This window comes from Struthio camelus, chromosome 13 (genome assembly GCF_040807025.1).
Source record: "Struthio camelus isolate bStrCam1 chromosome 13, bStrCam1.hap1, whole genome shotgun sequence".
In the NCBI taxonomy this organism is placed as follows: Eukaryota; Metazoa; Chordata; class Aves; order Struthioniformes; family Struthionidae; genus Struthio; species Struthio camelus.
Window position 1 is genome coordinate 14,683,874 of NC_090954.1, and position 27,731 is coordinate 14,711,604.

Below are 27,731 nucleotides of genomic sequence, written 5' to 3' on the forward strand. Positions count from 1 at the left end.
ACACTGATCATGATAGGACTCTGTGCCATGACCTTTTCTCTACTGTGAGAAGTAGCCATTATTTTTACCCCATTTCCCTTCTTTTATGCAATCTTTTGTCTACCTCCCTCTCAGAATTTCTCCTCTGATCCCATGACAGCTTAGCTGGAGGTTCTTTGGTAAAGGACGATGTAGGACTTTTGGAATTCCAAACAGATTATATCAGCTGGGTCTTCCAAGGCTGCTTCCTTGCAGATAGCTCAGAGAGCGTCAGCAGGCTTTTGACACGTGACTGTGCCTTTAAAAAAAAAAAAAGCTTTGTTGACTGTCCTCTGCTTTCATATTTATCTCCATGTCCACTTATTGTACTATTCAGCCAGCACAGACCTCAGGCTTAATACATTCTAGTTCCCCAAACCCCTTTAGAATCTCTTATAAGTTTTGTGTTACACTAGCCACCGTTAGTCACCTATCATACTTTTTCAACAAAAAGTTACATACTAAAGATAGCTCAGCTCTCTCACTCTTAGTTTCTTTTCTGAATTGTTGGATTATTACACCACTTCATCCCAACAACGCGGCTAGAGGAATTTGTACTTGTATTGTTAGAAACACAGCTGTCACAACCAGCAAGATCGAGGGTCTTGCCAAATCGATAGCAGATGATAAAGAGCATAAATAACAAGGCAAAAGGAGCGATTCATCTCCAGTACGTTCTCATGGAGCAATGCATTGATTGTTCCAGACTTTGTGAAATAAAAGGGGCACTCAGATAGTGATTTTATAGCCATGAGTGAACTTTTATGAACTCACCTAAGCTCTCTTGAACTTTTCTATTTTATCTGACAGAATATCATTTGCAATGAGTTCTACAATGGAATCTTGCATTGCGTGAATGAAACAAACAGACACACACAAACACATCCACCCACCAACAAAACCCTTCCCCCCCAAGTCAACAACACACCACTAAGACTGCACTACCACATTATTCCAACATTCTGCCTGCTAAAGGACACTCAATGAAACTAACAGGAAGAATAATGAATAATCTTTCTCTTATTTATCCTCTGCACAGTAGTCATGTCTTATAGACTAAGCAGAAAATAAAGACTCATTTTCTACCACCTTGCAGCTCATGCTGTTGTGGAGGTACCAAATAGAACACGACTCCAAAAACACAAAAGCAGGTAGCACCTGTTTGCAATGGTCCAACTTACTGCACACTGAATTTCACAGTAAAAAAATAAGATTACAGATAAGGAGATAAGGGGTTACATTTTAATGCTATTTATATAAAAGGAACTAAAACATGAAATATCATGCTGAGGTAGGTTATAACCTTTTTACATGTGGGTATACTGGGGAATGCATCTGACTTCCCCATTTCTTCAAGTTATATAGTAAGCTATTCAAATCAAGAGGTAGGGCTAAATCAGTTTTGATGAGTAGAATGCACACACATACAAAGTGATTTTAAACAAGTGAATTCAGTTCTGATTGGAACTTTCTCTCTTAGCAGACAGCTGTTGGAGAGTCTGCAAAACTAACGCCCCTCCCTGCCTAAAACCCCAAACCCCACAACTCTAATTTCATATTAGCCAGCCACATCTTTGTTTTTCTGCAGGTAAAAAACCTGCAGCTTTGATAAGCTTCAAGTATTCATGAAGAAGGATAACAATTCTGAACATTTAAAAAAAAATCTGATTTGCCTAGATTAGCTTGGAGCTTCAGTTGGGGCATCTTGTGCAGAAACGTGTAACTCAGTCTCCGTGGAAAAGCATACGTTAAAAATTATTTTTCTCTCAGGCATATTATTATTTATTTTCAGTAAAAAGCAGTCATGCTGCAAGATGAAAGTATACAGTTCAAGGTAGACAGCAAATTGAGCATCTATTTGCAATATAATATGCCTACAAAAAAGCAAAGGTAGTTTCAAGCTGCTTATTACAAAGCAAAGATTATCCCCTTAAATGACTTTAGAAGATACTTCAATTACTTTTGGGCAGCATATTATCAGAAAAGGAGGTCAGAAGAAAGAGAAAATAAAGTATGTACAGGGCTGGAGAAAAAAAAAGTGGTTTTTTGAAAGAATTAAAGGAGGTTAAAAAATAACAAGAAAAGCAACTTGCTTGGCTAAGTGATGACTAAGAGTGAATAATATAATGGGCATAACATATCTTTAGGCTATTAACTTCCAAAAGGGAATGGATTACTTGATGTGGTACACAATGTATAACTAGAAGCAGCAACATTAGATTATGACAAAGAAAATATAGGCTATACATAGAGAAAACTTACTGGAAGTGAAATAGGCTACTTCCTAAGAGAAGTGGTAGGAACCAAATATCAAGAAATTTTAAGACTGTTCAACTCTAGTACATTAAGAATAATACTATGCAAGAGTTTCATCTGAGGATACATACTTATCAAGATCATATTAACCTCAACTAAAATATAAGCAGGCTCCAGTGGAAAGTTATCCTACCCCCGAGTGGTTTGGTTGGTAAACCGCTCGAGAAGCCAGCACTCTCAGGGTCTGTAGCAGCATTATGGTACCCCAGTCACAAACGCTTCCCAACACCAAGGCCAGGAATCAAATAGCTTAAGCTTAGAAGGGGCATCTGGAGGTCTTCTGATACAGCCTCTTGCTTATAGCAGGTCCCACTCTGAAGTTACATCAGGTTGCTCTGGGTCATATCCAGTCAAGTTCTGGATAACTCCAAGGACGGAGATTCCACAATCTCTCTGGCCAACCTGTTACAGCATTTGACCACTATAACAGTGATTTCCCCTCCTCTTCCCCCCCCGCCCCAAATCTAATCAGAATTTCTCTTGTTGCAACTCATGTCCATTGTCTCCTCTTGGAAGTGCACAGTGAAGGACAAGAGCCTGTCTCCTTCTCCTCTATAACTGCCCATTAGGTAGATAAAGACAGGAATGCTACAGCTTTCTTATTTCAAAGACAAGATAACCTCAGATCAAGATCTCACTGCATGGGATGGGAATCTCAAAGGACCCTAACCCCCTATTTGCAATCGAGCTCCTAAGTGTCCATGTGCATGCAGTGGTGGAGAAACATTTCAAGGGGGGGTATCCACACCCAGTGAACCCACACCACCCTAGAAGTATTAGGTACTCTGGCCCTAATCACGAGCTGAAAGTTTTAAACTTGTTTGGTAGACAAGCGTCTGACATACCTGGATGTCTCTCCCTTTACTGCAGGGGACATCCGGTCTTCTGCCAGATGATGTACTAAACAGCATATAACAGGCCCCAAAATAGAAAGTTTGGATAGACTAAATACAGACATAAATAAAGCAAGCCAGTTTTTGTAGTTTCCTGGACATCAGAGAAAAATGGAAATCCACAAACCAAAGTGTTATTCATTTTTCCCAAATTCATGTTGCTTAAAAATAAAGACACAAAAAAAAACCTTTCTAGACTTCCACCCACATCATTAAGAAAACTCCAGCTTTACGAAAGTGACATCATCTTTGGTAAGAGAAATTAAAAGCTTGAATGCAAGATTTAAATAAACATTTTTCAATAATCTTGTGATTAAAAGGAGTCCAGTGAGGTGTCCACATACTCAGATATTTTGCAGGTATTTAGGAAATTGAAAGAGGCAGCAGGAGATGGCAAATCAGCCTATTATGAACTTATACTGTAGAATTTAACATTTTAGCCTGCTGAGTACGTTGGCAAGACAAGTTAATTGCACAGCTACTAGAGGATAACAGGATAAGGTTAACATGTGATCCCACGGAAATATTTATTGATTCCAATAGAGTAATTTTGCACTAATAATGTGATGACTACAGAGCAGTGTACTTTATTTCATAATAATATTGTATTAGCTTATGACTCCACTAACTCTAGTATGGACAGCCAAAATCTGACAGCTTTTTACCAGAACATTTTACCACCAACCTCATATTTTACACGCACAAACAAGCACTTTTATATATAACTCACTGAATTACTAACATTTTCCCTTCATTGTGACTAATTGGATTTTCAGAGACAGGCAGAGGATGTAAAGACATTTTCTGATGAGCTTTTGAGCAAATGTTATTTTGCTTTTAGGTTTGAGTAAGATGATCTTGGTACATTACTACTACTTTGAAGATAATTATCAGTCACAGCTGTCCAGTTTATCACAGATGTCACACTGTTTACCATTTAATTCCCTAACTGGCTGCCCCTATACAATAGGCTCAGATATGTAACATGAACTATCCTGTTCTTTTTTTTCACCTCCCCAGGGAGGAAAAGGTTTTTTTTTTTTTTTGTTAATATGTTATCTTGTTGAATTGTAGAAAGAGAGGAGGCAGAAGACAGAAAGAGACACAGGAAGATCTAGGAGAGAACAATTTTGTTGTGCAAGTGCCAGCATGTGAAGAAGAGGCTCCCGATTTTTTTCCCCCTCTCCTGAAGAGGGAGCAAGACTTGCAGAGAACTCTGGGTAGCTGACTAAAACGGTAACCTCTGAAAAACCCTAGACAACAACCAAAAACAGTCATTCTACCAAATGACTGACGGTTATTAATCATCTAAGACCAAAAACAGATCAAGAGTAGATGTCTACCCCATGTAAAGTGATCCATAACAGATTGATTTAATTGTAAAATGGCATTGTCTTGCATATCAGGAAGGGGAGATAGAAGGGGAAGGTCAAGATGCATCCTTTTAGGTGATTTTATGCACGTTTGAAAGATGTAATTAATCAGGTTTTAGAAAGACATCCTGGTATTTTTCCTTCATTTTCTCAAGTGAATTGTCTGCTAATTAAATTAGTTTAACAGTTAGCTGGAACTCGTGTTCCGCAGCACCTTTACAGATAAAGGAAGATATAAAGCTTGCTTCAGATAACAGAAAAATTGCATTAGGAAAAAAAGTCTGAAATTCTCTTTAGAGGCCAATGTGCAGCCAGACATACCCTTTGTGTATAGGAAATCATGCACAGGGACATCAGTCAACAATCTTCACTAATTGACTGGAACACTAAGAGAAGGTTATTTACACAGATTTACCGCCATTTGCCAGTTTCCTTAGTTTACCTCTATCTGCAGTGGAAAAAAAAAAAGGGGGGGGGGGAGCTTCCTTGGGGAAAAATTCAGAATCAAAAGACTCTCTTGCTGTCCTCAGAAAGGAATTTAGCAGGGGTAGCTTCATTAGAAAGATTGGTCAGAATGACCTTTTGCCAAAACTCATGGTGATGTTTCAGCATCACTAGTATTTTGCAAAATACTTTAGTGCCTTCAGTGAGTACTTGGTTCCTTCAAGGGAGCCTCATGACAGTAATCCTTTCAGGAACTTTTGCACAGCAAGAATTCAAGCAACAATTGCTTAATTATGTGATGGATTCATTACTTTTTTTTTTTTTTAAAATGAGAATCAAGAAGGCGCATACATACAATATACAAAAGAATAGACTATTCAGAGAATAACAAACCCTTTGAACAACCCCACGGTTAGATAAAAATCTCCAAAATATATAAATCACGTGGAGCAGCAGTGTATTTCTCATACTGATGATAACATTTTACTCAGTCTGCACATTTTTCCCAAGCAGCTAGAACCTTCATTTTTCATTTATTTATATGCTGCTGCCACCAGTGAGCATTTTAACTGAAGTAGTGCAGTTTAGGAAAAAAAGGACAGGACAAAAAACTTATCCCAAAATATCAGTTCATGTCCACTTTTTTTTTTTTTTTTAATTTTAATTAGTCCCATGATATTTTCTTATTGTCATTGCAATACTTTAAGGAAGGGATTACACTTAGCCTACACAGTTTGCATAGTGATTTCCATAGTGGTGCCTTACTGGTCCATAACTGGGTTTTGTGCCACTGTAACCCAGATAACATCAAGCTGGCATGCGATGTTGCATTCCAAGTCTCACTGCACTTATAAGCACTCATCTTAAAAGAACTAGCTTTTTTTCAATTCCTGACAGGAGCCACTGAAGTTATTCAAATGCCAAGCCTCACAACAGGTGCTGAATTTGACAGTCTAATTTTCAGGTCTCCACAGATCAACTGGTAAACTTCTCCAGCCTTCCCAGAATTTTAAATGACCTTCCAACTTATCAGACAACCATCCTGAACAGCTTGGCCTAAACATGTCCTAGTTTGAGTTGCGTATCTGGATGCTCACTTATATATTTTTAAATAGTATTTAGGAACGAAGCGTACTCTCTTTATATATATATATATAAATTATATTATTATATATATAAATTTCTTCACAAATTCATTTTTGAATGATACAACGATGAACAGACATTAGAAGAGGTCTGGTGCAGTAGAATAGAGAAGTATTGGTTGTCATGGTGAATAAAGCTCTGTAGTAAGCAGAACATGTTTCATTTATTTAAACTGTTATTCAAGCATCCATGAAAGTCGTATTCCTCGTTTGGAAGAGGAATACAAGTCGGCCATGAAAAATTGATTTTGTTGACGTGAGTACATATGACATAATGTAAGTATCTTCTAACTTACGGGAAAATATTTATCATTTAAATATTAAAACTAAACTCAGGTAGAGCACCACCAACAAGAACTGCTGAAACAGTAAGTTAACTAAAGCTAAATATAGCATGCAAGCATCTCCTGTACTCTAGGTAACAGATCTTTAGCCTGGAGCCACAATACATTGCCCGTTCAAGTCCTTAGTACAGAGCATTAAGTGAACTATTTGTCTGATAGATCATTTGAAGAGATACTATTAGAAGCAAATACCATATTCTTTTCCAGTGACCTGATGTATTTCTTCATTTTCAGAAGATATCTTAAGAGAGTCAAACTACCCAAGCAAGAGGTACAGCACATACCTCCATCCCATATGCCCATGTGAGAGCTAAAGTGGTTTTAAGACATTTTGCACACCGTTAATCCTGTACTAAGACAGCCCTTGCTGCAATTCTTTATCTTTTAGTTCAGAGTGTCCAGCAATAGAAATACTTCTTTTCAACAATTCTAAACGCCAAACCAATTCTTAAAGCACTTAGGATACTTCAGTAGCACTTATGTTCTTCACAGTTTTATGGTTCAACTTCATGTTTTTGTTGTCAACAACATCTCAAGCACAACCTACTCTTCATTTTCTTCCAGTTGCCACTGGCAAGAGGGGGAGTATATCAGAGGCACTAAACTGCCCAAAATGTAAAGATTTACTTAAGTATTCTATAAATAATGTGTGGGGTATGAAGTTATCAATGCCACTAAATGATAACCATAATCTTATTGCTAATTGTTATTATACACTACAGCCAGGACTGGACTTTGCAAGAGCATTAATTCACTTGATTTCACATTTGGATAGTTACCCTAACTATAGGGGATGCTCCAGCTCCTTATAAAGAGCAAGGTCTTGAAACTACTTGAATAAACACCAGTTTTAGTTAGGCTATGTTTCATGCAAATTTTCAGAGTACAATAGAAAATAGTTGCAACTGACTGACATAAACCAAAAACCTGTAGAGGGAAAGAGGGCAAGATTCTGAAGTTAAAGATGCTGAATAAACACTAGCTCCGTTATCTGACATTCTTAACGTGATCCTACAACGTTGCTTAAACTCAGATAAGTAAAATTGGATAATTTTAGTTACCTAGAAAAAAAACTGATGCAAGTATCAGTCTGCAGAGTTATGGCAAAACCTGAGAAGATGCCTCTTGTGAATATTGTCCACGTCCCCTTATATTTTTTTTTTCTTTTGACCTCTGTGGTTCATGTCTTTAACACAGCGCTAACCAAGAATGAGGCTTTGCTTTTTCCTCTAATCTTACTGTCTTTGGACTAGATTATTAAAGCATGCACAAATATACTATGCAATACTAGCAATGAGCAGAAGTATTATAAAAACATACCATTAACAGGAGGTACACAGGTGCTCCTCCAATGAAGTTTGCATTGTTATGTAGCAAAGGCCACTTTGTTGGTTGAAGACAGTCTTAGTCATGAACCATGAAATATATAATGCGAGCAACAGTCAGATGAATAGCCAGAAAGCAGAAAGGAGTAGCGAACACTACAGCTGTAGCAGGCACTTCATATGCAGAGGTGCTTGAGGATAACGTATGTTATGAGCAAGAACTAGGCATTATGGCTAAGGTCAAGAGCAACACAAACTATATATGCCGTTTTCCCCTCTCTCAGTTTTGCAGCTTCAATGCAGTGATACTTGATTATAATATTTTTCAAATTAAGAATTTAAATCTTTCTTAAATTCCTCATCAAGGTTTTCTTGGCCTTCTCTCCCCACTCCACCCCACCGCTAAAATTGCACAGCTGCTGAAAAAAGCTAAGCCAGGATCTTTTAACATAGTCATGTGAGATTAACAGCTGATTAGGATTTCTTTAACTGGTTGGATATTTGTTTGAAGATGTAAAGCTGATTGCAGCTCAACATCTCATATCATCCCATTGCCTTCTGAATCACCAACAGTAGGGAGGGGAGTCTTATTTTAAGATAAAAGCAGATGACTCACACACATGTGATGCAAGACTCGAAGGACAGTGACATTTACACCTTGGTCTGATCTTAACAGCACTGAGCCCTTTGCAAAGAAGCTGCTGAACAGACAACACTAACATTCCTCCTCCGAGTCCGAGCGGCTCTGGAGTAAAGTAGTCTTTACTCTGTGCGAGTAAGATGTTATACACAGGTAGAAAGAAATTCAGTAAGTGAATTTGCTGTCTGGCACCACAATTTAGAGTCTGCTCCTGAAATATTAAAATACCACTCTGTTGCTACCTTAGTTTTCTTGGACAAGAAAAGTAGAAATAAAGAGTGGATTCATTCTGAGTATTTCAAGTACCTATCTGTATATTTGCGTGTTTTAAATATAAGAACTGTTTTAAGCAATACAAAGCAATGCACGAGGGGGATGGAAGAAAAGAGACATAAAACAAGACAGACACCTTTAGGAGGCAAGAGGAATGGCTGTTTTCATGCCAGGCTGCCGAAATGATCCTTGGTTTGAGTTGGGATTTGCTCTTCTTTGAGGTCACGGCTAATTTTTCCAGTTACACTGACTGCCAAAAGCAAGGTATATTTTATTCTTGATATAGGGCAGAAATGTTTCGTGCAGAATGAAGTTTTATATCCTACATCCCCTGGACACTTAATTTCTAGTTATTATTAAACATGAAAAAACCTGTTTAGCACATGTGCAGTGTTCTTTTTACCTTAAGCATTTAAAATTCAATCAAATTTTATTATTTCTTGTCAATTACAGCTTGAACAAAAACATTCATATGCATGTTGACCAAAATTCTATCCTTTTCAGCAAGAAATGTTTTAGTGTTTCTCTCAGCTCTGCTGAGTGAGGGGTATTTCTGGAAAACAGTAATTTTTGCAATCCCATAATCCTAAAACAAATGTGAAGCCATCACTTAGCAGGTAACAAGCAAAGCTTATTGAAACATTGCATCCATTGGCCACCATCAGTCATACTTTGGAGACTACGGAACTGAGAAGCATAGAGCTACTGCACAACCCTGACAATAAATGTACATATTAACACATACACATCTACAGAACACTTAGTGATGAGATACTGAATTGCACTGTTTTCCAGACCCAGCGCAGAATTACCTATCACAGACTCTAGCAAAGACATTTAGACTTGTATTTTGAAGACCAGTATTTGGTTACTAGGATTCTGTGCTTTGTAGCAAAAAACTTCAATTCCTTTGTGTGTACAGGACACTTAAAGAAAGAAAAAAAAAGATGAAAACTGGATTAGTTACATAAAGATCCAAGACTGCACATGATAAAAGTCAAATTGCACAGGACTCATGGATTAGGTAACTAGTTGGAGCGCTCTAGCTATTCCGCTAAGTTCTGCGAACAACTGTGCTTTCTTCACCAGAAATGAACAACTGTTCTATCCATGCAATAACTTACAGCTTCTGGCAATTGTTAGTTCAGTGCTAGCCTTGCTAGAGAGGACTGAGGAGCACCTTCAAGAAGTAGCTGCATGTAATAGAAGAGTAGTTATCAAATACTGCAAAACAAGCCCATTTGGCAAGTCTAAGGGTTAACCATGGAAGGAGACGTGCAGAAGGAAAATGGACCAAGGTTTGACAAGTCACTCAGTCTCTGAAAGACATACGTGAGCTCCTGCTTTGCACAAAGCAACACGATGCATTTTCCAAAGAGGAACTTTCGTAGCTTCTGTAACTGTAATAAATATGAATTATTTGAGTGGACTGTTTCTCATATTTCACAAGGCATATTCACTTTGTTTTCATTCAATTCATTTTGCATTTTCTAATGCATACATTGTTTAAGGCTTGGGATATTTGTTTCATGCTCAAGGACAAAAAGAATGAACTTTTATCCTTAGAGAGGCACACACCCAGGAGGTAGGTTGAAATATACTAGTCCTCAAGAATCCTGTCCATGATCTAGGACCAAACAGCTATAGATCTTCATCCAGAAGGGAAAAAAGAAAAATAAAGTCATGATTTTGTCTTTAAGAAGGTAAAGATTCTAGCAAGAACCTGACCGCATGTTTGAAATCAAATATTTTTGTAGTTAAAAATCATTAAAGTTCATTCTAATTTAAATTATTCAAGCAAGATCAGCAAGTAAAGATGGCAGCACTCTTACAGTGCATGGTTGTTGAGGGCTGGACTGGAAAAAAGCATTTTTAAAGGAAGACATAATAACCACATTCGGATAAAGCCTTGAGATTTTACGTTAGTTTAATCTTATCGCTAGATTGATCATCTGAGAAAGTTAAACACTTTTGACAAGTAAATTTAAACTCAGAATTATATTTCCGAGTTGTTGGACTTCTCAACCTCCTGTCTGTCTTCAGCGTAAGAAAATCACCATGCTATGTTGTTCATGTAGAGAGCAAATAACTGGGAACAAATACATACGCCCGGGACTGTGCAGTAGAGACCAGAGGAGCAGAGGCTCCTGTCCTGGAGGACACAGCGTTTCAGTGCAGTTTGGAAGATGTGTCCCAAGCCTTGCTACACTAGGCACAGCTTGTCCAAGGGTGCGAGATCAGGCCGATTAGCTGCCACTGGCAACCTGGAACGTAACTAGAGAAAAACATGGGAGGTGATGCAATGCGCCCCTCACCGGGACACAGTAGGGTTCTTTAAAAGGCTTATCTTCCAGGTCTGGCTTAGGCTGACCAGCACACAGCTTTTGTCTGGATCATTGGCAAAAATGCAGCAGATTTTTTTAAAAAAAACACTCTTCAGAACAAAACAGTCCAAAGAGTACTACCTGCGTAAGTCTGTACCATAGCTCTCCTTTAAACGTAGCATTAAAATAACATGAATGACATTTTACAGTTTTGCAAATACTAAACCATCAGTGTGCTAAAGCATACTTTTTGAGACCCTAATGAACTTCAAATGAGGAAAGACAGTTAAATTCTTGAGCAATAAGACAAGAAGGACCTCTCTAGATTACCATCAAGGCCTATGACAAGGTACCAGGCCAAATCAAAGAGAGCAAGCGTACTTTCCAGAGATTAAGTATATCCTAAAAAAGTTATTTCATAACACTAGTGCAAAGGAGAAATATAGCTTATGTATTAAAATATATATTATATATATACAGACAAAAACAGTTTAAGTCATGCTTCACTACTGCCAGTACCGATTTAATATTTTAACAATTGTTGAGGCTTCCCATAAGCTAAGCTTTAGAGTTTTCAGGTACTAAACAGTACAACTGAATACACTAATAACCAGACTTACAGTTAGGGGGCCTAGCATGTTAAGAATTTATCTCTAAACAAAGTGAATAAAAACTCACTTTGCTGTACACTTAAAAGGCAGGGAAACACATTAAGTTCACAATACTCAGGAACCCACTCTCATTCAGCCATCTATCCCCACTTACAGCTTGAGCCAAACATTTAATCTGGCCTATGAATTATTTTCCTATCCAAAATGAAAGGAGGAATCTCCCTATAACACAACTGCTTCAACAACTTTACCTGCACATTCACAAGTATCTGCCATCAATCTATAATTTGGGGGAAATCAAGACACTCTGAACACTGCATCAGGAACAGAAACCAGGGAAAAGAGCAGTTCTTAATGGCCTATATTAAAAACTCTCTGAAAACTTCGCTTAAGCTATCTTATCTCTCCAACAGATTAAGTACTTTCTAGGAAAGCAGACCTTACACTACCCCTAGCTCTTGTTAAGCAACACCTTTTCCCCTAAACAGCTCACCTTTTCTTTTCAGCCCCTTCCCTGTGGTCCTCATAAACAGCTGAAGAAGGCTTTTCTTAAAGCCCAGCACCTACCCACTTCTTACTCAGGAAGGATTAATGGTTAATTGGAGTCAGCTGCATGAATTCTCACCTTCTCTGCTTTTCCTCTGTTACAACTCAAGTATGTAAAACCCATTGTGAAAGGCTGTCAGGCTGGAATATTACTAGTGAAAATCCACTTTGTAATAGACAACTAGTTCATGAGGTGGGAGGCAAAAGAGCAACTTTTCAATATTCTGTATGGACCAAAAGATCAAGGAAAGACTTTGATGTAAGTCCTGCTCTCCACCCACTCTGATAACTTCCCTGAATGAGACCTTTAGATATGACAGGCAATGAACAGTTAAAGCTAAGCATACATTAATCATTCATGATAAAAAAGGTTACATAGTATAAAGATACCTGTTTTCTCTTTGTCATTATCATAAACAGCCAGACAAAACAAACAAACACACCACAATTATCTACCAAAAAAAATTCTAAATGACAGTGAAGCGAGCCCCGAGCTTCAATCTGAACTCTGTCTTGCAGAAACCATAGTGCTGTTACAGGAAGAAACAACGTGAAAGAAAAGAGTGTCACTGAGCTACCTTTTTTGGTGTGATTGCTAGCTATGTAATCATCTCAGAAAAATATTTCTGGAGTTACTGCACACCTATCATCTCTTTAATGTGAATGAGATGTGAAAGTCTTTTCCAGAGAAACTTTATTCTGGAAAAAAGGACATATTCCAAGTAAAGCCAAGGAAACCATGTACTCCTAATTGGACTATATATACAGAAATCTTCTGAAATCAACCTGGTGTCTCTGTACAACATTCTGCTCAAACATTTATGGCCTGAAAGCACACAAAACATAACCAACTCAGAGCCTGGTAAAGAAATGTAAGAAATGTTTCTTCAGACTCGTTTTGCTTAGTCGTTCAATTCTCAGATTGACTTTACATGGAAAGTTCAGTGAGCTGCAGAAATCTGGTCAGTTATTTGCCTACTGCATCTTGAAAATCATTCCAGATACATAAATTTTACTGCATTTTTCCAGATAGTCAGTATCAAAAATTTGAACAGTTTTTGTTAAACATGCTCCCTGCTCCTTGCAATAAAGCCTTTGGCTTGATTTTTTAAAACTGGAAGACCTTTAAGTTTCTGTGTTTCATTTCCTTCTTTTCAACAAAAAAACTTCCTAAGTTCAATTCTTCAGCCTATTGTTATACATATTTAAAACAGTGAATTTCTATGAAGTAAACATTATGATAATTCAGTAAAGCAATGAATATATCTACTGAAAAAAATGAATGAACAAAACTAATTCAAATTTGCTGAAAGTGTAAAAAACAGAGTATTTGATTTCTTGCTTAACAAGAACAGTGAGATATGATGTAAAAAAAAAAAAAAAGTTTCAGAAAATAGCTATTGTACAATTGTAGAACGAATATCAAGTTAGAGCTCCCTTGAACCGCAAGTATTATTTGGCCCCAATTTATTTCATTATCAAAAAGAAAATTAAAGAAAAGAGAGAGCCCAGAATCAATTTTATGTGCTTTTTACCTAATCAAGCAATGAGAAGTCTGGGTTCTTTTCCTTCATGGAGAGAGGAGGATGGAAGAAGGGAACTGCTCCTATTGTCAGCAGGAAGTTTTTTGGTCTGCCTAGCTACTGCATCTTCTATCTAGTAGCAGACAATACCAGAGAGAAACTAAAAACCAAGAACAACCACAACCTATTTTGCCAAGTCAGAAAAATGGGGGAAAAATATCTGGAGAGATGATCTGCGTTTTGCATAATGAAGTAAAAACTTCATTAGAAAAAAAGCCTGTTTAATGGTGATTTTCAATCAATTGAAACCAAATATTGTAAACCTGACCAGCTGTTATTAATTACAGAGTTACAAATTAAATATACTTATAGATTCAGGAGTACAAAACAATATATTGTTTACTGTTTGGTTAAGTTCTTTCTCAAGAAAGAAAATGAGGTAGATTTTTTTGATATTTTTGATAGCCACCTGATCAGTCCCAGAGAGATTTGCAGTCCTTGGTAAATTACCTAAGAATGAAAGAAAATGAAGAGTAGTCCACACATTTTTGTCCCTATCCCTCCCTACCTCCAAGTTCAGAAATCATTATACACTGAAAATTATCTAGAATGCAATAAGTTTTTTTTGATGAAACAGATGAATTAAGTCAGCAGATGGTAGACAAGACAACCAGACTGACATGGTCTAAACAGTACCACATGAGTCACCATGTCTGAAAAAAATTGCTCCAGACTGGATTCTTCCGCTAGGGCTCAGACATCTGCCTCTCAGCACCCTTGTCTGCTCCAGGTTCCTCATCCTCACTATTTCCACCTATTTCTCATCCTCGTCTACTCTGATTTTTCTCTTTGCCTATTTCAAATTTACGAATGAGCTGTCAATTCTTTAACAAAAATGCCTAAGATGTTGATAAGCCTGCAGAGAAAACTGGTGAGTTTTCTTCCTCCTGAGCAATCAGGCTTCAAGAGCAGTTGATACAGTTGGAGCAGGAAACTGTATGGTCTCTGAAGCACATTTTTCTGTACTAGTAAGACCTAGAATGTGATGCTCAGCATGGATACTCATGTCCCACAGCAATGCAAATGTAAATCATAATGTTGAATTTCTTCTCTGCCCAGCCCCCACTGCATTATCCTGCCTGTGTATCCAGGAACGCTTCTTCACACAAAGCTTCAAAATCAGGCTCATGCTATGCAGTGTGCACTGTGTGAAAGCTGAGGCTTTTTCAGAAACTCTGTCTAAAAGAAGGTGCTTATGAGAAGAACTGTTTCAAGGAATGCAAAAACTTTACAAATTCTTGACACCCCCTCAGGAACTGGTATGCTGGCTCCCATGGTTAATGCACCTCTGTGATAGACTGAACAGCTGTACAGCACTCCGGCATCCTGCAGCAGAAAAGCAGTGGCAGTCTATTCTAACCAAGGACTTAGACGCACAGAAAACTTGCCCCTCATGGCAGCCTAGCTTAGTTTAGAAAGCAGCCCAGTTTTCTTTAGTAATGTCACCATCTCTCATGACGTGCACATTACATTCCCAATAACTAAAGAAGTCTGCAGTAAGTGCTAAACTGGATTCTGTAGATGTGAATCAGCATGACTGCTGAATTCAACAGGTACATCTCATTAAACAGCCAAGAATTTATCTCATAAAGCCAGGAGGGCAATGAATCAGACCTACTGCATGTTGAACAGCTAAGATCATTTCATCGCACTATGAGGAAGTAATTTATTTGAAAATTTTGGTCATCTAACAAAGGAAGTTTTTCTTCAGTCTCTCTATATATCATTAATGTGGATCTTATTATAAACATCACATATCACCTCAAAAATGAAACCCATCAAATTGATGAACAGAGGCATCTTTAGTTTAATCAGGTTTTCATATGTCTTTTCCTTTCTATTTAGATATTATTTCAGTAACTGCTTTCAACCTACATAAATTCACTCATAGTATACTTACTAATGCTTTGATATTTCAAATAAGAAATTTTATATTTTTTCCATTTCTAAACCTTTAAGCAACCTTTTCCAATCAAAAACTGCAGAAACTTTCCTAGCAGAACATGAATTATCCCAATATTAAGAATAACTCAGTTAACTCAGCTGTGTTTAGTACTATCCTAAAGTGGAACGTGACTTAGCATTCTTAAATAATAATGTTGTTAATAATATTTCTTAAATAACAATGTATTTATTATTATTATCATTATTATCATTATTATCATTATTATCATTGGCTTGATTTTCAGTAACATTGAGCACTACAGTAGATTAATTCCTGAAGCTAAAGTAACCAATGATTTCTAGAACCAGGCTACTGAAATCCTAGCCACACCTGAAGAATTACCATTGGCAGTCTTCTACTTCTTACAGAGTAATGGCTAGGATAGTGCCTAAGTTCTCCTAAGTAGTATTCATTTGCAGTCATTCTGTTTCCCAGATTCATTCTATCAATAAATTTAAACAATCAGTCTCTGAAAAAAGTATCTGATTTTGTTTGACATATATTGGTGAAAGCTGATCTTTTATATGATGCTTTAGAAGCTCAGAAGAAATCAGTACCAGGTTCTTATGCAACACAGTTATTACTAAACTTCGACATTTTCTTCTAATTCATTATCCCAGGAAAGCAGAATCACGTATTTGAGGCAAATCACTGCAGCAGAAGACAACATCTTATAGCTGTTATCATATTTAAAACAAAACCAGCAACAAGACAAAAGGCTTAGAGTGATTCAGAAATCAGAACAGTAAATCAATATTTGACATTTTCCTCTAAATGTCCAACTCTTAAAAAAAAATTTCAAAAAAGTCATATGTTAATGATTTGATTGTGAGCCCAAGTGATATCTTCAGAGTTCTCACACGTTAGTTACCAGTAAAATCAACAGAGTGTCTAGAATTCAGATAAGGTGTCATGGAATAATCCAAAGCATATCCTCAAGGTAAATAAGGACAAAGAGTTACTTTCATCTAGCTCACATAAGTTACATCCGTTCCTCCCTTAGGAAGCAAGGAAGGCATGAATCACTTTTCAGAGGTTCCTACATTCTGCTTTGACTATAGAGGGAGCCTAGACAACTAACATCACGTAGTTGTCTTTTACACGACTTAAATTAAGTCACGGAAATTCAGTCCAGAAGACATTAATTCCATGTTTTCAAGAAAATCTTAAAAGTATCTGACGTGAAGTGATCACAAGGGATTGCATTGGTGGGAAGTCAGAAAACTTACCTCTACCACACATTGATAGTGGATGTAGATAACATCTTTGGCCTTTATTCAGTCTTAATCTCTGAGAGTAAAACTTTGGAGAGAAGACAGGAGAAGGATTTGTTCAACCCATTTTTAATTTCTTCATGACTTTGTTTCAAGGATATAATGGAATCTCAAATTAAGGCTCTATTGGAACAGAAACAAATACAAAAATGCAGCAAACACTCTTCTATTCAGCTGTTCAGAATCAGGCCTACTTGCTTTTTCTGACAGATGGAAACTTTTATTGCTGTTGGACTTGCAAAGCCAACTCAGCTCCAGAAAGGGAAATGACTTTTTTCGTCCCTAATCTACAAAAACGTTGCCAATTATGCAAGGCATTTATGTTTAGCTAAGAAAAAAAAAAAGCCAATAAGCATATATTCTGTGGGTTTTGCCCTCCCATACAATAAAAATAGGATGAATCCATTTTTATTACAATTAATGACCTAACAACGACTTGCAGTGCAACATTTTAGTTGTGATAGTATTTCCCCGTGTATTTGCTCCAGCTGTTAAGCCCTGAACGCCTGTTTCCCAGGCTAGAGTTGCATGCACCCATTTGCATATATAGTACATCTTCATCAATGTCAAATTCAAAAACAGCCTCCTGAATATATGTTGTGCTTTATATTCTAGTGGGCTTTAAATCTTTGTTTAAAGGCTTCTGTCTGCTCTTTTTATTTTGGAATTTAATTTAGTCATAGAAGGTTAATTAGCCTTTAGATTTATTATTAGAGCAGTGAGTCAGCTCTTCCTCCCCACTCTTCCTGTACTGTGGTATGGCCAGTTTTATACTGGAGTCTCAAAAGAATAGAATGTGATTCATAATTTTATGCAAATATTCTACTAGCTTTAAAGGAAATGTTGATGGAAATCTCTTCAGTTCTTGTCTGTGCAAGAATCCTATTTCACAAGATTTCATTATAAACACTGGAAAAATGCAAAGTGAGAAAAAGGTCTGTGTTGAAACCCTACATCTCATTTATGGCCAACTATTTATATTAGCTGGGACTTCATTACTGAAGACAGGGGGAGGCTGCAAATTCTATAACCAAACCATTCTGCATTTGGACAGGTTATTAGAAAAAACCCAAATGTTTCACAAGAACACATCAACCTCATCAGTACTTGACGAAACATTATGGCAGAGCTTTCCTCCAGCTTCAGCATCTGTGTGCAACAGAAGTGTTTCAATAAGTTTATTTCACAGGAAATTTTTTGAAATTTGAGAAAGGAAATTATTCTAATGTCAGAATTATTGGAATTGAAATCCAAGGTTCAATCAGCTCTAGATATCCACCTACCAACTCTAAAAGACCGATATCCTCGTTTATGTTTCTATTTACTGCAATCTGTTCTATTTCAGGTCATGTTAAGAAGAAAATAAGACAGAGAGGTCTATATCACACAGCAAAGAGTCACATCATCTACAGACAAGGGATTTCTGTGCCTGTCTATGGAACATGTCAAATGACAGATACTCCACACCCAGAATAGGCCAGTAAGACAAAGTAAAATTATGGTTACATCAATGAAACAAAGTTATTCCCTTATCTGGTGCAACTTTATGCAAGCAAAGGAGATTTTCTGTAGAAAGGTGGTTCAGTTCTACTCTTTTTAGGGAGAACCATCTTTGCATATTCCATTCTTTAGAGAGTACTAGGTGTGTGAGATTGAGACTGTCCAAAGTCAAAACATAGAAAAAACAGATGCAGAGAGGTTTGAAACATTTCAGTCACCATAAGCATTATGTACGTGTTCAGCTTCTGAAGTCTGTACTGCATTTTTATAATTCCATTTTATACCATGTTGCTACCTTTTACCTTTAAGAAAGTCAAGATACAGTAGTGAAACTAATCTCATCAGTATCTAACCAACTAAGAGGTGGGTAAGCTGATCACCCCGTGTACCCTCACTTAAAAACAAACAGGTGCCTTCAGGGGGTGTCTAATTTCATTCTAAAATGAAGTCCAAAATATGTAGGACAGATTGCTTATGAAGCTACCTTGTTTTCTCCACTGATTATAGTGGGAGCCTAGACTAAACGCCTAATTTTTGGGTGACTAGAGCAAACATTCAGAAAAATGCAAATTTGTGTTTCAGAAATGATTTATGAATTGAGTTTTAACTAGTTTTAATTGATAAAGACAAAGTTGCAGTGAGAAAGCACTGAAAAAGATTAGCTACAGCCACAGCCTTGAATGTTATGGCACTTTAGCTTGTTCACAACTCCTTTTCCTTCCTCCCCTGCTTACATTTGAAAATAATGAGTCCCTTGAACAAAGAATTGGATGGAATGGAATGACAATAAGAAGCTGCCAGCTGGCTTTAAAACATCATCTAATATTTCTTCAGCTCACTCACTAAGAAATGGCAAAAAAAAAAAAAAAGGGGGGTTGAAAAAGATGAGACCCATTGAAAACAAGATTTTTTTAAACCTACTTGAGTAAATCCAGATGGGAAGAAAGTCATAATGGCATGAATATGCAAAAAGAGGTACCTGTAGATTCATCTGCACTTTTGTGCAAGATTTCTAAAGCAAGGAGTAATTATGTATATACAAATCCTGATAAAATGTAGATATTTGTTCTGAAAGTATTACTACAGATCTAGTAGGAAGTGGAGAGAAGTTCTAAAGAAATGATACTGAAAATTTCACATAACCAGTTCAGAGATAAATACTCTAAAAATGGAGCAAAATTGTAACTACTGAAGTCACTACTGCTGCACAAAGGTGACTATAGTAATACTGGACCCAGCATAGAGCTTACGGATACAATTTCATCCTGTTAGGATTGCACATTCAGTGAAACAGTGATAGAAATACTATACCTTCTAGCAACTAACACGGTGCTTATTGACAATTTCCTGCTTTAAGACGCCAAAGCGTGTCATGAAATTCGATCTAGACACTCACTCTCCTCAGAGTGCTTACAAGCATGACACTTATGAATGCCAGGGGAGCTTTAGACGTTCAGCAATAAAACAAACAAGTCTGGTCACCTAGCTCACCTTAGCTATGACCTTGAAGAGATTACCTAGCTTACTGCTTCCTAGCCACTTGAAAGACACAGGAATGCCAGCCCTTAATCAGTGAATTAGAAACTACAGGGACAATCCAGATCCACAGACCTTTAACTCTCTATTCGTAATATTATTTCATAATGGGTTAACAATGCATTCCTGCGTCACAGCTGTGAGCAAAGGTAAAGTCCGAAAACTTCTGCACCAAAACTTCTGCACTCCTTTGAATTGGAACTTTCTGTAGTTGCCTAAAGCTACCGTGCCTTAGCTCTCACCCAGCGTTTTTGATCCATGGAATAGACAGTATAATTGCTAGAAGTACATGCCCTGGGCCAATTTAAAGACCTACATAATACACAGAAACTGCTAGGAGGAAGAAGAGAGGATTCTTGTCTCTAAAATGTGCTTCAGTTTTTGCACATCTCCTTCTTTCTTGCACATCTATGTCATTGAAATGTCTTTATTTCTTCTCTAGGCTAATATACTACTTGGAGAAAAATATAGCTGATTAGCTAGAAATGCACTCTTTGTGAAAAAAATTTTAGCTTTGTTGACAAAATCTGTGTATCTGTATCAGACTTTTCAGAGACCAGTGATTTACCTTAACTCTCAAACTGCATCTCTTCATATCACACTGACAATGGGCACATCTCAATGACTTTTCCTGCCTGCTTTGTTTTATCTATGCCTACAACTGGTTTAAAGTTTCCATTGCAGTAGCGTATGCGAATCTGCACTTAATCCCCCGAAGCCTTTTTCTGTTCTGTCATACTTGCAAAAAGGATACTTACTAGAAGAAGAATAAAAGAACAGTAAGAACACTTCAAAGTTGTGGATGTGCTTAAAGAGTGCACAGTTACTAATAGCTTCTAGTGAGGATCACAACAATTCGCAGAATGAGTATGTTCACTAAAGTGGAAATGGAAATAGGAATAAAATTACCCTGATTAGTCATTCAGAAACAATTAAAAATGTTGAAAATGTTCCTGTACAAGGAAGTTTTAGTCACTAGTGATGATGTCTTGCCCACTAATGACAGGTTTTACACCTAAGTGCAGTATTAAATGGCATACAAATGAAAGGCTCTAAAGTTACAAGGTAGCTGACATAAGATTCAAGCCATAAATATGAAAAGCAATGCCATTTTGTAGTTTCTAACCATTCTACTCCAAAGTACTTCAACCTTGACTGATGGAAGCCCAGTTTTTGCTACTTTTCTTTAAGACAGTGGAAGAAGAAAACAGCGTGTTTGAAACAGAAACCAGAGGGTAATTTTTACATTACTGACTTCTGGCATATAATTCAGGTGCTTGAGCTAACAGACGGCTTCCTAAAGGACAGTTCAGGTAACCTATTTTAGAAGTCAGTTGTTCTCCCAACTCCAATTACTTGAGAAATAATCAAGGCTTTCTCAGCCTCTAATGTTAGCCCTGAAGTGAGATGCCTAAACTGGGCAAAGTACATTCTGGGCTCCTAAGCAAAAGGCAAAAAAAAATCAATAGCAGTTTAAAAAAATCAAAGAAGAACAAAAGACCTTACTCTGGATGAACTCACTAACTCTAGAATAACTGGATTAGCTGGATTTTAGACTAAGAATTCAAAAGTAAAATTCCCATTCATGTCAGTGTTGCCAGGATTTTACCATGGTCTAAAATTCCAGGTTTACCATGACTGTACTGCACATGCTTAACTTTACTAAGTACTCTGTGTACAAGGGCAGTAGAAAAGAGCACTTTCATTAATGAGGCTAAGTGAAGTATTAGAATAGACATTCCTTATACTTCACACAGACAGTGAGACTGGGACAGTCCTGGAAGAATCATTTATTTTTTAACTTGGATAATATTTAAAGGTCTTTCATATCATAGCAATGTGACCTAGAGGCATGAGCAATGCTCTGGGACTTTGGTGACCTTACATAAGTAAAATCACTTTGCTGTTTTTGTGTTCTCATCTGCAAACTGGGGAGAATGGTACTTACCTCTCGTTCGTGAAAGGAGAGATCGAAGTCTTCACCCGGAAGCTAATCTGTGGCCTAATCATTCCAGTGCTGCTCAAGCTTTCATTGGTCCGAGATGGGACTGGAACTTTGTCGGTACAGGCTGGTCCGCTGTACTAGGGTGACTATCACTCCAATAGCATCTGCAAGAAAAACAATGCACTATGTAAGTATTTATTCCTCCTCTCTTTGCACTACCTTCCCTTTCTCCCATTTCTTCTGCAGAGGCAATGGCTGCACAAGTATCCTTACACAGCAAAATTCAAGAGGCATGCTGCAAGGCATTTCCTTCTCTCCCAGAAATTACTAGTCCACCAGCGCTATGTAACTCACAAAAAGGAGCTTTAGCAAAGTCAACACACCCCTTGTAGAAGCAATTGACACTCCTAAACCACAGTAAGGAGGAGGGCAGGGAAGGGTTCTGCACAGCTGTACCAATGCAATGGTATCATTTGCAGTTGGATCACAGCAAGCAGTGCAAGTAGGAAGGACAGGAACGCCAGGGTCTCCCTACCTTCCCCACAATAACTCCATGCCTACATTCTGTGTTGTTCTTAACTGGGATCTATACGTTCGCTGAGAGGCTGAAAAAGCTGGATATATCCAATGCATATTACCTGTGCTACAAAGGGCCACTCTTTAGAAATCAGAGCTTTAGGATAGTTCTGTAGCTAGAATATAAATTTGACTAATATTAACAATCATATTAAAAAGCATGGGAGGAAGCTGGACTGCTTTTTCTGGTTCAGCTCTTGCAGAAATGACACTTTCTGCAGAAGCTTAATGGGGCTTCAATGGGCAGCAACTGCATGGTTGAAGGTTACATTAATTTCAATCATGAGAAATTTTATTCTTCTCTGGAGCAGAGTTACTCTTAAAAACAAATCAAATTGAGTGTGGTAGTTTTTCTGATGTGAGCTCCAATTTTTCTTTTGTTTTTAGAGATTGGAATGAGTTGGCTAATCACCTAGATTGCTAGGCAACTGGGACATATTCTAGCAGTTCTTGTGGAAAAAGGTCAATCTTTTTACACTTCTCCATTTTATTAGATACTCTCATATTTTTGGCATCAAATTTTCCCCAAGTAGCACACTAGCTTTCTCTTGTCCTATTTTTGTGCCCATAATTAACAGAAATTCCCAATTATAAAATTTTTATGATTAATTCAGCAGCAGTCATTTCCAGCTGATCTGCTCTGCTGAATTTGGCTGTGCACTCTTACTTTTTTCATCCATTTATCCTGCCTTTTAAAAGACTATTGACTGATCCAGGCTTACTTGAAGATCTTGAGCTACCAAGCACATGCTCTAGCCCTGAAACTGGAAATGAGATGAGTGCCTGAGTATCCGCTAATGAGTTTAACATATGTTTGGAGTCTAAAAAGACAGTTCTTCATTCTGTCATGGTATCAATTCACGTTTCCTAACCTTTATTTGCAGATGCACCTTAGACTCCAACAGCAGTTCACCCCAGTTTCAATGGGGAAAGAGAGAGGCTATGTCCTATATTGTGGCTACATCACATGAACTAGCATCACACTGCCTGGAACTAATGAGGGCCAAGACCTTTTTGTCCGCTCCCACTTATTGTGTCTTTCCTTATTCCTTCTAAAATTTTACAGTATAGATTGAAACAATGTTAGGTACATCCAACATATGTGGCTTTATTATATTTCTGACTCTCACTCTTCTATTCTTTTCCTGAAGATAGTCAGGATCAGATCCTTTCCCTGACTCTAATTCCTTTATGTTGCTCTGTTGCAAAGTGCTGGAAAGCCGTAAGACGGCTAAGAGGAAATTCCCTGGAACAGGGAGATTGCCATTTGCATAGATAGGAGGGATTGTGCCCCTCTGGCTAGTGAAGGAGCTATAGCAATGAGGGGTCAAATAGAACAGAATCAAACGTAGCAGGTAAGTTCAGGCTTGTGGATCAAAGCAGATCTCTAGGACAATAAGGAACCTGGACTATCTACTCTTTTCCTTTTCTTTTCTCTCTCCTTCATCCAGATTTATTCTTGTCTCATACTCTACCAACTCTTGTGGCTTGAGTTGGATCTCAAATTCATTTATAACTTAACAAGCATAAAATTTGGAGTCATTTAGACATTTCCTCACATTAGAATTATTGATACAAGTTATAGTCCAATGAAGCTAACTTTTCCTAGGTTTCTAGCATGTTATTTCAAAACGATGGTCTCCACTTTCAGAGCCTGAATCTGACCTGCTACTGTACCATTGGCTTTAACTGATTTCATTTCACCAGTACAACTCTACTTATAGTTGTGCCCATCACATACTAAAAACTGCAAACTGATTTTCCTCTTATACTACCCTACCTAGTAAGAAATTCAAATTTTTCATTCAGCCCACTTGTATATTCAAACAGTATTCCCATGAGAGAGTAATGGTCAGTTTGACATGTGCTGGCAATAAGATTTTTACAAGATCATTTCAGGTTTTATATCCACATCGTTAACCCTTCTAAAGACGTTAGGCTTTATTCTTCATGTACCCTTTGAAATTCCCCAGCTGTTATCTGCCTTCAGACCCCTAATAGCTGAATTTCTCCCTCATGATCTTCCCTTACCTGAGTACCCCCTTATGATACTTTGTCTTTTTTACTGGTTGCTCTCCTTTTGAACCTCTGTTCCTTCAGAACTCAAAATCATCCGTGTGTTCTTTACTTAATCTCTAATGAGAGTATGGCTGAAGCCTCTTTTGTTTTGACTGATGTTACTGATTTTCACTCAGCTTCTCTGTGAAACTGAGTCGAGTAGTAGCTTTAGGTTCTCAGGCAGGCTGTCATGCTGTGCCGTCCCTGTTGCCCAACAAAAGATAATTGTTTATCTTCTTTTTTGGTTCAGATTGCCTAAAACAACAAGGGGGCTGCATTGTAGCCTGTTAGAGAAGTTGCATAGGGTAACTCTGAGTGAGGCTTAAACTCTCTGGCCTTGAGGCATAAGGGCATGTGAGAGCACTAGGGCTGCTGGAGTAGTGTCGGAGGACAATCTTGGGCAGAGGGAACCAAATCCGGTGTGGGCAGTGCCATTCAGTGTCTCTGTAACAGAGCACCTATCCTAAGGGAATTGTGCCCACCTTCCCTTAGAGAGATCTGGCTGACTCGCCTCAGAAGGGCACCTCGGGGCAAATTAGGGTGGGTAGTGGTAAGGGAACAGGTCCTAGGAACAAAACAAGGATCCAGACTGACAGCGCAGGTGCTCTCTGAAGAATGTCACTCCAATTTCATGTCTCCATAACCACACTGTTAATGGTGCTAACTGGAACCCATATTGAACTCTTTGGTAGATGAGCCAAGCACTTGAACAAGCATGACAAAGATACTACGTCAAAATTTTATGGTGAGTAGGATGGAATATACTTCATACAATGCCTGAAATGTTATCAAGGAGTTTCTGTCACTGCTCTGTCAATCCATTCCTTTTCACTTCAAGGGAATGCATTCGCTTAATATATAAAAAAATCAAAACTACATAAAGAATCCAAGTTTCTGAACAAAATTTTTCAGCTATAGCAGTGAAACATATTTCATATTCATATAGTGTTAAGATGATGGCTTTGCTATCACTGCAGCTTAGAGTGCAATGATGAAATGAAATCATTGCTCTGTGTACTCAATATCCTGAAATTTAAAGCAAAACTGGCTTATTATTCATGAAGATTTGCCACATGTGGGTAGAAACTAGTTGCAAGAACGAAGTGCCTGTATTTCTGGTTTAATGCAGCTGAATTACTTTTCTAGGTAAAGACGTTATTTGCCAAAACCCAAGGAGCAACAGCTCTGATATTTCAGTTTTTGACTCTATCAGGACCAACGCTTTAAAGCAGAGATTACTTTTTAAGTCTATTTGCTTTTCAGTTAACCCTTCACAGAATAAGTTGTATAGCCAAAAAGAGGATTTTTACAGAGTTTTTAAAGAACTGTCTTCCCTGTCTACTTGACGTATGCGTGACTAACCTCCTGCACATACACTGACTCTGCAAGTACCCACCAGTTTTGGTGCGAGAATACTCACAGCTCAGTACTTCAATATACATAAGAGATAGGATTCCAGAGACTCTTCAAATCACTGCATTACGTTTTATATACTAAATCTCTTGCCTAGAAAGAATCAATTAAGTCTGTTTTATCTGTTATCTGACAAAGCAGGTACATGCTAGCAGGTTATGGTGAAACACGCCTATGAAGTACTGAGGTGACAAATTTAAAAGGAGGGACAAGGTATGACTTTTTCTTTAATTCCAACAGCCCAATTTTAGTAATTTAAAGTAGTGTAAAAGCTTTAAATATTTTTAAATTTTACTTTTTAGCAAGGACTTGATCTTTCAAATGCTTTAACTGTCGTATTTAAGGATCTGAAAGCACCAGGACTGCCCAGAGGCATTTTTACAGCAGATTTTTCAAAGTGCTCAGAGATAGGTGTGAAGATCTTCACAGAGCCTCATTATCACTGGACAAAAATTTGAAGAACAACAGCATACAAATGCATTTATCACACTGACAGATTCTTGCTGAAAAATGACCGCTTCAAGGAGATGCTTAATCTATCTGCTATTGAAACACTAATATCTCCCCTTCAGAACATAGATAATAGATCAGCACCTAATGTGTTACAATCTGCATGTAAGGTGCAGAAACATCTTCATAAAGATAGTGATTGCTTTTGTCACTCAAACAGCGACATTTATTCCCTGTGGCTTTTAAAATATGAATTATTTAAATTAATTTATAGTAATTTGGTTTTAATATTTAAACCTTCATTAATCTCAAACTTTTTAACTTAATATCACTCCTGTTTATTGCACACCACGCTAATGGTCAATATATCCTTGCACTGGAAGCACTTATATTTACAAAAAAACAACCTGCCTCCTAAGTTATATAATCAACCATATTACTTTTTTTTCACCTCTAGAATTCTTCAGATTTGACATACAAATAATTTTTAAATAGTTTCCATAATTCTGTTGTTTGTTCGTATTTTTCTATATGATAGTCAATCATTTCTTAAACAATTAAAACCTAGTGTATAGGCAAATATACTCATGCACATCAGCAGATACTTGCACATGCACAATAAAGCTAATCCTAAATATATCTCAGCAATAAAAACAACCCCAAAATAATTAATCACTGAGGGGATGAATATTTTAGTGTGCCAGGCTTCTAGTCACACTACCCAATCAACCCCCCCCCCCAATCAATTAAGATAAATCTGTCCCATGTCTGTTTTAAGAAATGGCAAACGGAGTAGTCCCCTTCTAACTGGTTTGTGGAATAACCAACATCCATAGCGCTCCTGCTTGCATCTCTGTGTAAACAAGAGCTAAGTTGTCCACTGGTTTCTGAACTGCTAGAAAAGGGACTTACAACAGGACATCCATATGTGTGCCACTATCTGCAGAAACTGACATGTGAAAACTGCAAGAGTCAAACACATTAAGCATCCTTTGTCTACCACAGCCTGAACATAGAAGTTTGAAGCTGTGCCCAGAATATCAGATTTTGGACCTTCGTTTCGGTCTTGTCACTAAAGGGCTCCTGAGATAGAGAGCGCCCTCTCTCCTCCATCGCTCCAGACACTTCAGTCATGAGCCCAGATTCAGGCTGTCACATAAAAGCACACCACACTGTGAGACAGTTGTTGACTACTTTCA

At 37.6% G+C, this 27,731-nt stretch overlaps 1 protein-coding gene across 1 annotated transcript in view; it reads right to left on the reverse strand.

The window, feature by feature from the left end:
- The window catches only part of ATP10B (ATPase phospholipid transporting 10B (putative)), a 331,169-nt gene that overhangs the window by 215,311 nt on the left and 88,127 nt on the right, over positions 1-27,731 (reverse strand). The window contains exon 6 of the mRNA XM_068959946.1: positions 22,039-22,199. The gene's annotated coding sequence lies outside the window, so the exon portion shown is untranslated. The remainder of the gene's footprint in view (positions 1-22,038; positions 22,200-27,731) is intronic.